This window comes from Uranotaenia lowii, chromosome 2 (assembly GCF_029784155.1).
Source record: "Uranotaenia lowii strain MFRU-FL chromosome 2, ASM2978415v1, whole genome shotgun sequence".
In the NCBI taxonomy this organism is placed as follows: Eukaryota; Metazoa; Arthropoda; class Insecta; order Diptera; family Culicidae; genus Uranotaenia; species Uranotaenia lowii.
In genome coordinates this window covers 218,918,736-218,934,306 of record NC_073692.1, presented here as the reverse complement: position 1 = coordinate 218,934,306, position 15,571 = coordinate 218,918,736, and the positions used below count along the sequence as shown (strand labels likewise).

Sequence of the window (15,571 nt, the reverse complement as noted above, 5' to 3'; positions counted from 1 at the left end):
AACAGAACTTTTCAGATGCATGGTTAACCTCCAGACGCAATCTCCGCGAAACGCTCCCGCAACAAGCCAACTAATTCGAAACCCAGCCCAACAAACTAGCTACGCGAATGCAGGATAATGGTGAAAGTGTTAATCCGATTGCAATTTGCATTCATATATGCATTTGGTGCATTCGAATCCTGATTAATTTTTCAACATGTTTTAAACCATATTCTCCCCCTTGAACTTTCAATCCAACTTGAGCTTAAAACTCTACGTTCGAGGACTAATTAATCCAAATCAATTATCCATTTTACAAGTTCAAGCACTGTATCCCTTCCCAATAATCAATCTATTTAAAAGTATCCTCGCAAAACCATAAACTGAAACCACCTTCAACCGACCCATGCCATTGGCCGGTATATACAGAACACACAACAAAAAATCAACAGTTGTTCTGTTAGGTGTCGGTCCGAAGTGCCTAACTTATTGAAAGCCACCTACACAAAAACCCGGGAATCGTTTAATCTTTTTAAGCCTCCCCAGTATTCAGTCAGGCATTGAACAGAAAAAAAAATCACCCTTTTAAAAACTACTATATAAGGAGTAACTATGAGAAGGGGCAGTCCGTCTGTCCGTGCGATCGACCACCCGGAAACTACCCCCCATTTAGTTGCTGCCAATAGTTGGAACAGTCCTTCCCCAACGTTGAAGGTATACATTAAAAGTCATTTTGATTAGCGGTTTCTGGTACAAGTTCTTTTTGAGCGGAAATACAATAGCGACAGAATCAAAAGTGGAGGAAGGGATTTGATGAATACACATTTGGTGTCATCGCGCGTCATCATTACTTGCTGAAAGGACACAATCAACTGGAAGCTATTGTGACCAAGGAAAATTTACTGTTAAGTAATGATTCTATTGGTCGATTTGGCGGAAGGTTTGTTCTGAAAGAAGTGGGCAGTCTGAACAAACTGGTTTAGTAAATAAAGTCTTCAAAGAATAGAAAAAAAATACGAAAAATAGAAAAAGGGGAATCCACTGTTACCAACATATGGTAGAAAAATGGCCGTAGAAACAAAGCGGGTTTTGGGGATAAAATACAGCCAAATTTAGATACTCAATCTCAGTGAAAATCATCAATTAAAATAAAAATATTCAGATTAAGAAATATTCTTTTAAAATTACGAGTTAGAAAGGGTCAAAAGAAATGATGATATAATTGCGGAATATTGTCATTTCATAAAACGATGAGTTCTAAGTAGTGCCAATCGAAGTTTCAGGCGACTGTAGTGAAAAATGAAATTAAAAATGCCTCATAAACACTTACATTACAAACCATAAAAGAGTGCGTAAATTTTAGGAGTCTGTTTGGGTTGTTTTTGACTATTTTTAGCTCTAATCTTTATCTGTCAACTGACGTAAACAATGCAGTAGTAGAGTGTATGCTATAACGGCAAGATGTACACGAAGAAGATCATCGCTAGTGTGCTTCTCACCCAAATCTCCCAAGCAAATTTCGGCGGATGTAACATTTCATCTAGCAACTGTTTACCACGTGAAACGTTTTCTCCTTGTTGGACCTTGTCCACGGAAGCTGGTTAGTGGAGAGCCATGGTGTGCGCGTACTATACAAGTGGTAAAATTGATCAAGACAAAAGTGAAGTGGAACCCAGAGAGACCAACCCAAAAGCTGACAAAGGAAGCGAAAGCGAAAGATTGGTCAAAGATGACTTAAAAACATCATCAAAGGCAAGAGCAATGCGCCATTTGATAACAGAACGAATTAAAGCACTGCGACTTGAGCGCTCGAAGCGATTGCTGTCTAAGTTTAAGTAGATCATCGTATTCTCAGACCAGAAACTTTTTCCAATTGATCCGGTGTCCGATGCACGTACGGATCGGTGTATTTCTTCCTTGAAAACTAAAGAAGTTCAGAGAATGTGAAATTCAAGTTTAGCACTAAGCATCTTGCCAAAATTATGGTATTTGGAGAGTTGCTCCGAACGGATTGAATATACCGGATGTTCATAAAAAGCTTGAGTAAAAGTTGATGTTTACAAGGACATTTTAAAGAAACCGATGCTTCCGTGGATTCGGCATACTTCGGTAAACCCGTAGTGTTGGTTTCCAACAAGATGGAGTCCATGCCATACCTCAAACGGACTTAAACAGTCTGGAAGATAATTTGAAGTTTTCCAAAGAATCTTTGGCTTCCGAGCAGTCCGGATTTGAACCTGCTTGACTCTCTGACTCTTCAATATCAGCATGATCAACGTGCACAGCCCTCACCTCGGAAGTACCGGTGACGACAAAGACGAATTCTATGCGCAGCTGGAGCGTGAATACGACCACTGCCCAAAACATGATATCAAGATCGTCATCGGGGATTTTAACGCTCAGGTCGGCCAGGAGGAGGAATTCAAATCGAAAATTGGAAGTTTCAGTGCGCACCAGCTAACCAACGAAAACGGCCTCAGACTAACAGATTTCGCCGCCTCCAAATGAATGGCCGTACGTAGTACCTTTTTCCAGCACTGCCTCCCACACAAGTACACCTGGAGATCGAAACGCAATCACAGATCGACCATGTTTTGATAGACAGCCAGCGCTTCTCGTCGTTGTCAGATCCTGTCGAGGCGCCAACATCGAGTCAGACCACTATCTGGTGATGGTGAAGATGCGCCCAAAACTCTCCGTAGTGAACAACATACGAAACCGACGCCCTCCTGGGTTAAATATTGCACGACTGAAGCAACCTGAGGTCGCAGCAGACTCCGTACAATCGCTCGAGGCAGCGCTGCTGACAGAGGACGAGCTTGAAGAAGCCCCTCTCGAGGGCTGGTTGAGATACCATCAAGACAGCTATCAACAGCGTTGCGGAGAACGTCATCGGGCATGTGTAACGAAATCGATGGAACGACTGGTTCGACGAGCAGTGTAGGAGGATGATGGACAAAGAGAACGTCGTGCGGGCTGCAGAATTGCAAAGAAGCACTCGTCGAAACGTGGAAAATCTCAATGACCTAGAGCAGCTGCATCGTTCCCAGGAAACGCGAAAGTTCTATCAGAAACTAAACGCATCTCGCAAAGGCTTCGAACCGCAAGCCGAAATGTGCCGGGATTTGGACGGGAGCAACCTGACGCAAAATCGTGAGGTGATCAAAAGGTGGAAGCAGCACTTCGATGAGCGGCGCACATGCAGGAGATCAAGACGGTGGGGGAAGGTACATCGCCGGCGTAGCCAACGACGTAGAGAAGCCACTCCCAACGATGAGTGAAGTTGAGGAAGCCATTCACCAGCTGAAAAACAACAAATCGGATGGGAAGGACGGAGCTGAACTCATCAAAATGGGCCCGGACTAGTTGGACGATTGCCTACAACGGTTGATGGTCCGGATCTGGTACATAGAACAGCTACCGGAGGAGTGGAAGGAGGGCGTAATATGCCTCATCTACAAGAGGGGCGACAAATTGAACACTGAGAACTACCGAGCGATCACTGTCCTCAATGCTGCCTACAGAATGTTGTCCCGAATTCTACTCGTGGGAAGTCATCAGACCAGCTTTATGGAAGGACGTAGTGTAGGCAAATCCTCCAAAAATACCGTGAAAACCAAGTTCATACGCACCATCTATTCATGGATTTCAAAGCCGCATACGACACGATCGACTGTGACGAGCTGTGGAATATTATGGACGAGAACGACTTTTCCGGGAAACTAACCAGACTGATCAAGGCGACGATGGCTGGAGGATGAGCTGGAGATAGTCCAAGACTTTGTCTATCTGCTCACTGGCTGACCGCAGACAATGACACCAGTCGTGAGATCCGGCGGCGAACGACCATCCCGGAAGACCTAGCCATCGCACGAAGTATCACCCATGACCTTATTAGCCCGATTGTTCTCTATGGGCACGAGACATGGATATTGCTCGAGAAGGACCTGCGTACATTCGGAGTAATCAAGCGATGAGTGTTAAGAGCCATCTTTGGCGGCATGCAGGAGAAGGGAGTGTGGAGGTAAAGGATGAACCACGAGCTCGCGCGACTCTACGGCGAACCCAGTATCCAGAAGGTAGCGAAGGCTGGACGTATACGCTGGGCAGGACATGTTGCGAGAATACCAGACAACTGTCCTGCTAAATAGGTGTTCGCTGCAAATCCGATAGGCCCCAATAGGTTCGCTGCAAAAATGTAGGCCAAAAATAGATTTTCTGGGACTTTTTCTGAAAAACGGCAGTTTGCTGTAAACCAACTAAGTTCTAGAAAGTCGACTTTTGGCCAATTTTTTTTTTTCAGATAACACTAGTAAGATCTCATGCGTTTCTAAGTCATTTGGCATCAAAATTAAAATTTCAATTTTCCAGATATCATTCATTAGGTCCTCTACTTTGGAATTTTAAAGTCGATTTTTGACAAAAACAATTTTTTCGATTCACGGAAGAAAAAGACGACTGTTGTTCTAACTATTTCAGCTGGTTATACCAATCATCAAAGCAAAGTTGACAAATATAATAAATTCAACTATGCATTACTGGTTCTGTCTAACTAAAAATATGATTGATTCAATTGTAATGGTATAATTGATTCAACTGTAACATTTCTAGTTGACATTTAACATTTAACTATAAATATTATATATTCAACTATAGTGGTATAATTTATTCAGATGATGATGGATTCAACTACAAATATATGATTGATTCTAGGTATTAAATTATAAATATAGTAAATTCAATTATATTTTCATGATTGGTTGTGTGATACTTGAATAAACCTCCGTTCTTGTATATCTCCATGGTTTCCAACATCATTCAGTCTGATTTAACAACAAACAAACTCTAGCGTTCGGAAAAAATGCGCTCGTGCGAAAAGATAAGTTTTGGTTTGATTCATTTTATGCCTATTTTAAAATCCAGAATCCAATATTTCAGGAATCCAGGAACGATATCTCAGGCGATGTACAGTAAGAGAAACTGTTGTGCGGATAAGGTGGCAAATCGTGATAGGTTAATTCCGGTGCATGAGTCGTGGGTCAGAGAACTGATGGTCCGGAAGAGATTATTTAGCCGAATGTGTGTTATTGGAAATTTGAAAACTCAAGCGAAATTTTATCGAAGCCCCTACTGGAAATCTGCCATTCTCAGCCGCTCTTGCTCAAAACATTTATAGTAAAAAAATGCTGTGCAGATATCGAATTCTAAAGCTGGTTCCGAGGGAAAAAAACAACAAATGTGGGAAAACTGTCGAGAAGTGAATTGCCAGTTTTTTGTTGAATTAATAAATTGTGTTTCTATTGAATAAAAATCGGTTGTTATTTCCTTCTTTTCTCATTTGTTTATTGCCTAGTTAGATTTCGGGTATTAATTGTAGGTGTAGTTCTTTGAAATCAATACGTTTATTCTGATGAAGCGAATTTATTCGGAAAATATATTTTAACTAAAAAAAACGTTAATGATATACCTACTCTCATTGATAGCCTTTATTAGATAAAACTAGAACAATTTTATCTCTGTGCAATGTGTCTATCCGTTATCTTAATAAAGCCTTCAAATTTGAGCCAGTTTTTATTGAAAAAAGTTTGAACTGGAAAGATTCCCTTTATAAAATTTCAAAGATAGGCTTCCCAGCCTTGGCCGCTTCATCACAATGGTCGGTACCACTAAAAATATTCCTTACATGCAGAAATGCTTGATAATGACCGGTGTCAACTCCAATCCTTCTCTAGGAGATTTATGAAATCTTCGAATCTGAACTTCTTTTAATGAACAAGATTTTTACTCGACAGCAACAGCACAGCAATATCACTAATTTCTGAAATAATACAAAAATTTGAATAAGTTTATAAAAGAGAATAATACAGTATCTCTTTACAAATGATAAATTGATTGTTTACGTTTTTGTGAGAAACGCCAAATTGTCATAGGTGACCATGATCCATTCTAGAATTTTAATGGTTTGGTAGGCAATGTCGCCGCTAGATGGCAATGTAATCGTTTTGCGAAAAATCAACCGATTTTTCTTCTAAGTGTCCTGTCTGTTTGTCTGTGGTTGAACGTTTAAAACCCATCATATAAATATAGTTGGATATTTAATAAATATAGTTGGTCGAGAATCAATCATCAATATGATTGAATATGGGAAGAGCATTGTTGATGAGACTACTTCGTTTATAACACCAGATTTCGACCTTTTCTGCATTTGGCATCAAAATTGAAATTTTGTTTTTTCCGATTTTCTTTGGTCTACCCTTGAACGATTTTTGAGGGATAACAAGCCGAAACTTTGCACAAGTCAGTTTTTTAAGCCAATGTACAAAATGTATATGGCCGGTTTTCGAATTTCGACATGATGCTTTAGGCTGCCACCCATATGTATAAAAACCCAAAACATAATCCTGATTGCTCGAAGAAAACATTAAAATCTGTACCCAGCATCTTCTGAATAGCTACGAATTCCTAGTGAGCAAACTGAACCAACTCCAAAAAGCAGTTAAAGCCTTCCTATTTCTAACAATATTTCTTCGAAACTTAATCTATTCACGTTGCCTTACTAAATGGGGAAAATATTCTAGGATTAAAAATTTTCCTTATTAAAAATTCGACCCTAGGCTCCAGAATCGACCCAAACGCGTCCCGTTTGTCGGTAATCTTCCTTGTTGTTGTTGATACCCCTAATCTTGACCCAATTTCCGGCCGCTGCTCTATCAATATCAAAGGAAGGCTGCTACTAACTAAACGGGCCTATGATTTTATGGCCAGCTGTTAACCTAAATTCTTCCGCATCTTTTTGTTCGCACTAAGCGCGGCCTATCGTTGATTTTTCTTTTTCCAACTTTTCTTTTCAAATTAGGAAACTTCTTTTTTCTTGCTTTGACAGAATCCAAACAGCTACGTGTGTCAAAGTGGAAAGATTTTCTGCAACATTCGAACCACGGAAAAGCACTCAACGTTCGCTCGTTTTTTTTTTTTGTTTTGGAACACCCTCTACAAAATTTTCCATTCCTCAGTGTTAATAGCGTCTATAGATTTTTTTTGTGTTGTTGTAAAGCATGGTTTGTTGCGTGTTTAGTTTATAAAACTGCCACTTACTGAGTTTTGTTATGGACTTGCCTAGGTTTTTTTTCCTCCCCACCTAATTCTCAAGGGAAAGTTTTACTCCCCGTCGTAGCCTTAGCGATAAGGGGAATTGCAATCAAACGTAGAATATTGCGCTCTTCATTTTCTGGTACATAAAGTTTGTGCGCTGATTTGACTTTGACAGTGAATTTCTTCGGCCCTTGAGTCTTTTTTGATGTTTTAACCCTTTTCCTTCTACAGAATACTCGATAGACTTGCGTGTTTTGGATGGGTTGAAATGTTTCGGAAGCACGTCAGGAATTTTCACTGCCGGCAAAATGCAAACTCAAGGTTTCCATTCCGATTCCCGAGAGTAATGTTACTTTTGATTGATTGAAAAGTTATTAGGCCAAATCAAGGATGAACTTCTCTTTGACGGTTGAGAAAGGCAATGTTGTTTAACCATATTTTTTTTCGTGGAAAATGAAGCTTCGCAGTTCGGCCATTTAAAATCTGTAGAAGAGAAGGTATTAAGTGAATCATCCAAATTAATTAATTTTATGAAACAAAATAATGCAACTGTTCTTCTTCTTTTTAACAACAATTGTATCTCTATGCGAGGATATTTTTTCCTATGAAATTATTATTATTAACGTTTTATGGGAGTTTAAATTCTAAACAAATATGTGCTTCAGGCAGATTACTTAAGAACAAAATTTACGCCCATGACAATTTGATAATAGTATCTCGGTTTTCAGCTATGATTACATTTCTTCCACTTTTCCAGGTGGGATTATTATTTAGTTGCTACCTTTTTACCTAATAACCAGAATTAAAAGTCAAATAGAAAATTTCAATGACTCTTCACCTAGAATAAATTGTAAGAAGTCAAAAGTTAACGCTCAAAAGTTTAACTTTTTTTTTTTTTTGAGAAACTGGCAGATTTGACTCGAACAAAATTGCGCTTAACTTGAACGGTTAAGCTTTTAAACAAATTCCCTGGAGCAACATTGCATTATGTTCGCAAATTACATGTTAAAAGCCGAAAGCAATAGGAGGATCATCATTGATAATTAACTTTTAGAATAATATCGTGTTCAACGAATCATTAAAATGATCCCAGTCAATGGATAAACGAAAACAACTCTAGAGTGGATGTTACAGTTTTCATACAAATTCTTAAATGTTCAGGAAAATCGATTATCGGATCCAAAAAGTGGTTCCTGAGAAGATTAATTTTTCGATAAAAATATGAATTTTTATTCGATTCATCACGATGAATAGTCCTGCCACTCATACGACGGATCTGATTTATCCATTCAGTTAAAAGGTTGATTGTTTCGAACGGGATCCTGACTTCGAACATTTACCACGCGCCTACAATTTACAGCAGGGATTCAGCAGGAAAAACACAACGAGGTCGACCGACTCAACACAATTGTTGTAAATGGCGACTGATGAGGGCGCTCGACCCTTTCCTGGTACTCATCAGAGGAAAGGACCTTTATCGTCGGTTCGATGAACAAGTTTATTGCCACACATAGTCCTGAAACAACCGGCGGGCTTTTACGATTTTATCGGATCGATATTTCATAATTCGGGAAATTAATTTTTACTACTTGTAATGTATTCAATTAGGTTCACTTCTCCCCTGGGGGACTTGCTGCTGTACGATTAAAACGAATTGCGTAGTGATGGTAATTTGAAATCCCAATAGGAAAGGGTTTCATAATGCGGTTTCAAGTGTATTCACTATTTTTCTCTATATCATTATTTTTGGTCAGCTACCAGGCAGTAAAAGTGTTTAAAAATGTTCCCGAAGATTTGCAAACAAGGAAAAAACCCGTCAAAAGTGCGATCAGCCATACAAGTTGTTGCGAAAAGAAAACCAAACAGTCTAACCTACTGTTGCGTGAATGACATCAAGAAATCCGATCATGACGCTATCTTACAGAGTTTCTTCTGTAGGACATACAAAATCCAGTGAAGCGTACGGCGCTGCCTCTCATTTGCATGGGTGACAAATATATTCAATTTCAACCACCAACGATGAAGGTGCCGCGCAGTCAATAATAATAGTACGCAATTTGCTACGGCTCTCTTGTCCTCAATCGGACGTATCGATGAACTTTTTGAACTGCGTATCTACCTCTAAATAGCCTTACCATTGCATTGCTTGCTTGCACAATGGTGTGTAAATTACTTTTGAGAACCAGGCACATCAATGGAACGATCGAATCGTCGAATGATGTTGAATCGATTTTGAGATTTCTTCTAAAATATTATATGAAAATTATTCATTGGGTGTCTCTTGACAATTTGAGTAGAGTTGTTAAGAGTGTGTATACACTAAGGTTTTTTACGCGGTGTGAAATTCACCGTTGACGTATAGAACATGTCATGCCTTACGAGGATTTTTTGCTTCGATCCTTTCGCTTCGAACGAAGTTTTCAAAACATTGAGTACAATCGAGCAGAAAAATGTTTTAAGTCCGTACGAGTCTTTAAAGCTTAATGTGGTTCGACATAGGAAACAGCGAGCTAAGCTGCTGCAATAAGTCGCGATTTACTAAAGAAAAGAGAGTTTTGGATCAAAAGTAACACCAAGATATTTCATGTTGGGCGTGCACTCTAAGTGTAGTCAAAACCACAAGGTTCTAGTTTTAAATAATCCTATGTACTTATACTTTCTTGCCATTCATCTCGTTTACTTCGCACCAAACCAAGAATCTGTTAATTTCTTTCTGAAGCGCAGCACAAGCTTTTTTCGAATCTGATGACGATAAATTTTCAAATCGTCAGCTAACAGCATTTTTAGTGAATGTAGGATTGTTGCTAGATCGCTTATAAACAGCACGAAGATAATCGGACCTAAGGTGCTTCCTTGCGGCGCACAAGACGGAATGTTTATTTATTTGTATAAAAAAGCAACGGATCACATGTTGATCCAAACGATAACTTTGTTATAAAAAAACTAAATGAAATGAAAATTCAAACAACTTTTTATTTGAAACACTCTACGTTCCGACCATTGTTTTTGATCTTTCTCAATGGATCGCCACAAAAAATGGTCGAAACGTCGGGTGTTTCAAATAAAAAGTTGTATGACTAAAATCGCAGACCGTGAAAAAAGCCGAAAGTTTTTAATTTATAACGAGTTCCATGTCGAAAACATAGATCAACATAGAAAAATTAAAATTCATTCGACGCATTCCATTACGCAGGATACACCCAAAATTTTTATACGGAACAGATTCCTCGAAACGTTGAAGTCAAAAACGAATTAAGAGCAATTATTGCAGTTCAACCAGTGAGCAAATACGGAAAATCGCCGTTTTTGAATGTCGATGTCGTCTTTGTCATTTAAGGAGTGAAAAAGATTCAGGTCGTCAGCATATGCAAGTTTTGTGCCGTCGAGAAACGAGATTTCACCATAAACGTAGGTTACGAAAATGATTGGTCCTAAATGGATTCCTTAAGGCAATCCTAACGGATAACTTTCGACCTGTTAAGTAACTTCGGAACCAGTCCTGTAGGGATCCACAAAATTCGAAGCGTCCGAGCTTCGCGATAGCAATATCATGTTTCATCGTTTGAGAAGACCCATAAGATCTAACGGTGAGATGCAATTATATAAAAGCGAAGATGATTGATTCCATGAAAGTGCGGAATGTGAGGAGCTACATCGAGAGGAATCCGAAGCTCTTAGTTCGAGAAGTGGTGAAGAAGGTTCATTTTACTGTCTGATTCATCTAATATACGAAAAAACAGGCCGTACTTCATGTCTAAAATTCCAAAAGTTATCCATCGGAAAATAAAAGAAATAAGGCGATCAAATCGTGCGCAGAATAATTGTACTGCTAGCGGAAAGACAAAAAAATTAAAAAGGACTGCGAAACGAACTTTTTAGCGTGCACATGTCAGACTCCAGTTAGATTTTTTTGTCGAAAAGTATCGACTTGATTTTCCAGAAATAAACAAGGAGAAATAAACATTTTGATACCTAAGACTTAATTTTGCTGACAATCTATGGCAGCTGCATATCAATAGGTGGAACGTAACGATTGTCACAACTAACAGCCACATATACAAAGAAGAATGCTTTTAAAATCGACCGCTTTCCTTTCAGAGAACCTCCATAAGTTTCACAAAGCTGAGAACTTACTTTGGTTGGATTTGGAATTGACGCATTCCGAAAAAAAAAACAGTTCTGGAGTGATAAAAATTCAACGAATTTTTTTTTTGTAGAAGGGGTATAATCTGCTACTTGTCATAACTTCCACCAAATATTAAAAATGAGTTAATTTGAAGGACAAGTTCCAGGTAATACAGGGTCCGGCAATTGAACTGCTACAAAACTTTAGGAGTGATTATTACGAAGTATACAAAACCGAGTTAGATGACACCTTGTCACCTTGTTAACATTATGTCTAAGATGTTAGAGGATATTTCTGTTAATTTTGTAATCAAGTGTTTTTTCATGTAAAAATAGTCCCCGAACCTTAACGTAGTGCTTTGATTGTCTAGTTCCAGGCTGTGAAACGGTAGAAAGACATATTTCGTGAGTTGTCCAATGAGTGTATGTATTTTTTTTTTATTTTGGCTCGCACTTGGAAGATACCTGGAGATCAGAAGTACCCAAGTATGGTGGGGATCGTCAAGCTTCAGTGGCGACACCTACCATGGTGAAGATCATCAAGATGCACCCTGATTGGCGATAGATTTTAATACTCTGGATTAAAATCGCCGTCGGAACTTGGAAGATGATATTTAGGCCCAGCCTTACAAGATCCTAAGATTTGAACAGAAGCAAGAGCGGGTAGAAAGCGAGAAGACGCAGTTTACGCGGTCCGCGCATGAAAAATTTGGAGAATATCGTGATTTCTGTCGATGAATTCATCACCGTTCAGCGTTTCGTGAAAAAACAGAACTACAGATTTTACTTGCCAGAAAGATCACGAACCTACCCAAACGTATTAAAGGCCACAAGACGACAGAAATATGTCTTGTTAAAGGTCTGAGTCGGAATCGCCCGTACTTTCCTGGTGAAGATCAACCGAACACCCTGAAGAAGATGTAGATCAATCAATTTACGTATCGAAAATAGTTCTACGGCATGTCCTCGAACGTGGACAGTTCGCCGGACCTGAACTTTATGGACTTGGCTGTCTAGCGTATACAGAAGCCCGAAGTCTACTCCACAAAACATGACGGGTTGGAAGATCTAGTTGAGTCCTGGGATAAAATGCCACAAAAACCATTTGCGGTCTTTTGAGAATATGTGCTTTGAGCTTCTGCAGCGAGTGGTTAGCTCAAGGACAAACGAATCGAAAGGCGCCAAAGGATTTTGAAAATATGATCTGTTTTGATGTAAATTGTATTAAGTTTGAAAGAAAAAGTTTTTGTTTTGATCAATTATTTGTTAGTTCCAATGTAGCACTTCAATTGCCGGACCCTGTAGAAAACGTCATCTTCAACGTCAGAAATCCATGATTGGGAAAAGGGGATGGTTCATAGTATGAAATGAAAGGATTAAGTGCCGCCCAAAAATAAAAGTCGATGCATTTCTTGTTTGGATGCTACATCAAAAACCACTTGACAGATCATCACCAATTTTTACATACTATGTGAACATTACATTATCAGGAAGTTTTACTGAAAATCTCCATCCATACATTCAAATGTTATTAATAAAATAAAATGTTGCATTTTTTCGAATAGGTACACTCTTTTTTATTTTAATTGTTTTCAAATCCCAGTTTTCAATAAATATGGTTACCATTCAGAATCGAAAGATGAGGTGCCCGATCGCTGCGGCAGATAAACTGTGTAAACATTTCTAGGAGGTTATTAACTCCATTACAAAATTTCAATCACAGTAATGAGGTCACAAGTAGAGCAAACTGGCCGTAATAAAATTTGAAATTTAGATGAAAAAAATGTAGCTAGAACATGGCTTCATTAGCGTTAAATTAATGACAAACCATCCGTATTACAGCGCGCTGATCTCAATTTTCCGCCTCCTAAAAATTCAACAAAACTAACAACTGTTCGTTCTTTTGGGCGCTCGCTCTACACGGCATAACTCGTCATGGCACTAATTCCTGTGGACATAAAACAGCAGAAATAATTGTCCCGATCTAAGACAGGGAACCGCTTCGCAATTGCGAATGCCAACCACTCATTTCTACAAATTTAGGCAGCTTTCATCGGAAGACGGCTCGAAACACGGTGAAACTAAAAGAGCTACAAGATCGCGAAAAATGGCAATTGCTGTTTAATCTTTTGGTGTAGAATTTTAGAGCAGAAATGGGTCGGACGCTTTGCGAAGAAAAAAAAAATCCTCTGGGAACGAGTCTTCAATTAAATTCTTTGAATTGCTCTTAAATGACACAGAGTAATCTTCCCGCCCAAGATGAGCTAAATTTCCCATGGTCGGAAACCGAGCGAAAGAAGAAATTAAAAATTTATAAAACACTCAATACGTTCGGGCTGTTAAACATTAGGTAATCCGTAGTGACTGTCGGTCGGGAGATCACAAAAATAATTCTCCCTTCGGCGCGCTATAATTATGGCAGAGACAATATTAACATGTGGTCGCTTTCTGCTGCTGTCTAGAATTACGCAAAAATAAAGAACGTCTACCAGGGAGACGCCAAGAGAAGCGAGTGAGAAAAAATAACTCAATTTTTTATATTTATTATTTCAAGATCAAGATCATAAACCAATTGGCCGATAGAAAAAATACAGACCGACAGTCGGTCTGCGTTCGCATTTGAGGCAAAAGTCAAGTTGAAATTCACTGAGCCAACAAAATCCAACCGCTGCGCTGCCTGGTGCTACTTAGTTATGAATTTGACGGTTCGACGCCATGATGAGTCGTCCCATTCGTTCGTCTGACCGCGTGCGAAGTTCATCGGCTGAGAAGGTGGGGGGGGGGGCATTACTTTTAACGAGTGAATCGAAAAATGTTTGACGATAATTTATATGGCAGGAAACCCATCAAAACGACTCTAGAGCGAACTTCCTTGGTTTCGATTCAGCTTACCAACATCAAACGAATGGTAACTGGTTTTGCGAGTTTTGTCATGTATCGCTAATAGATTACCTAAACACGAGATCCTGTTTACTAAATGTATAAACAAACATCATTCTTCCTTAACCAAGAGGAAAAGTAAAAGTTTTCCATTTGAACTACATAGGCAATGTTTGTATCCAATAAAAAAGTACAACAGTATTTTCAGTATTTTAAATCTTTTAACGTTGTTTGAAATTTATAATCTAAATATTGCACGAATTGATCCCAGCTTCAAATTTTCGCTCAAGATTTCAGATCTCAACATACTGATCTTAGATGTCCCAGAAAATATCCTTTTTGAACATTATAGGACTTTTCAGGGTTGCTAGCGATTTTTCGATTTGAAATTAAAAAGTTTTTCCCGGTTTTTCCCAGGTTTTTCCCCGATTATAAATGATGATTTTTCCGATATTTTATACTCGTTTTTTATCTAAAATCATGGCGAATAAAAAAATTAAAATAAAAGGCTTCAAATTTCTAATAATTGTATCCTAAAACTTGTTAACCGATTAGAAATTATTGCAAACACTTCGGCGTCTTGTAACACGTAGTCTTTTTGTTTCAAATTTACAGGCTTTCATGATTTTTTTTAAACAAATCTAACGAACTGGGCATCTATCCGTTGTTTTGCTCCACAATTTCAACAATTTTGCACAAAAAGTCCGGTTAAATTGATCTTGAAACTATAATGTAAGTACTTTCCAGCCAACATAAATTTTCTTGAATTTCTATACAGTTCTAGAAAAAAAGTTTAAGTTTTATAGATATGTTAACAATACATCGAAACATACTATCAAATCATCATGAATGGGGATTTGTCTTACGAAACTTAAAATCATCAGATTGGCGGAAAATATTAAGTTATTTTCTAAACCAGTTAAATTTTTTTTGTACAAATCCAAAGACACGTTTTTCAAAAAAAAAATTTTTTTTAAACAAAACAATGAATAACTGCAGTAATAGTCATTAGTACTAAAGATTCGTGAAAATATAGAAACCATGTATAAAACAGGGCTGAGGTTTAATTGTTTGAGTGTAAGATATTATTTTTTATCAGGGTTAAGACCTTAGATATCGGAAACTATAAGCAACAGCTTAACGTAGAATGAATTAAAAACTTAACACTTGCGATGTAATGCTTCCTTCCTCAGACCAATTAAAACGAAATACACAACAATAACAACATTTAAAAACCAATTTTTTTTTCTGATGAAAAAGAGGTGTAACTCCGCTTAAAAACGTCTCACGCTGCCAATTTATTTGCTTTTTGCATAAAATAATTTTATCAAACCTCTTCAAGTGGGAGTGTAATACCTAGATAAGCTAGAGTCGTTTTCCTGACTAAACCAAGGAAGTTAGAGAAAATAACACTTTTGTACCATATCGAAACGTACTCAGAAAACATCGAACTGATGCATCAACTGGTGTCAGGTGGATTTTTATCAAATCATAT

General features: G+C 38.3%; 1 protein-coding gene across 4 annotated transcripts in view; it reads right to left on the bottom strand.

The window, feature by feature from the left end:
- LOC129743786 (cytohesin-1) overlaps positions 1-15,571 on the bottom strand; it is a 129,650-nt gene that overhangs the window by 67,397 nt on the left and 46,682 nt on the right. The window lies entirely within an intron of this gene.